This window comes from Falco rusticolus, chromosome 1 (assembly GCF_015220075.1).
Source record: "Falco rusticolus isolate bFalRus1 chromosome 1, bFalRus1.pri, whole genome shotgun sequence".
NCBI lineage: Eukaryota > Metazoa > Chordata > Aves > Falconiformes > Falconidae > Falco > Falco rusticolus.
Window position 1 is genome coordinate 104657600 of NC_051187.1, and position 503 is coordinate 104658102.

A 503-nucleotide genomic window follows, 5' to 3' on the forward strand; every position below is an offset into this window, starting at 1 on the left:
AACACCTCCTGCTCAGTGCTAATGCCAGAAACCGGTGCCATTCCCAGACACCCCATGTCTCCGGTGAGACATAAGAGCAGTGGTGGAGCTGCTGAGCAACCTGCCCTAGGGCTTGTTTTCTTTCCATGGAGAAGTTCTCTTGCTCAGTCCCTTGCTGCAGTTGTTCCACCATGTCTGCATAAGCACTCAGAGAAGTAGATCCTTGATGGTTCCCCAAAGAAAATTAATTATTTATCCATTATTTACACTTCTGGCAAGCACCTTACTACCTGACTATGGCAGTGTGTGTGCTTGCTCTTACTCTCCTGATGGAGCACTCTTACGTAGGATTAATTTACTCTTCAGTGAACCAGAAAGATGTTGGCAGAATAACTGATTTGATAGCTCAGTGATTCTGTCACGCTCTTGGTATGCAGGAGAACAAAACCTCTCTGGCCTAAAAAAGCATTACCCTTGACAGACTAGAAGGCATTGCTGGCCATTTAACTCCTACCTCTAGAAGC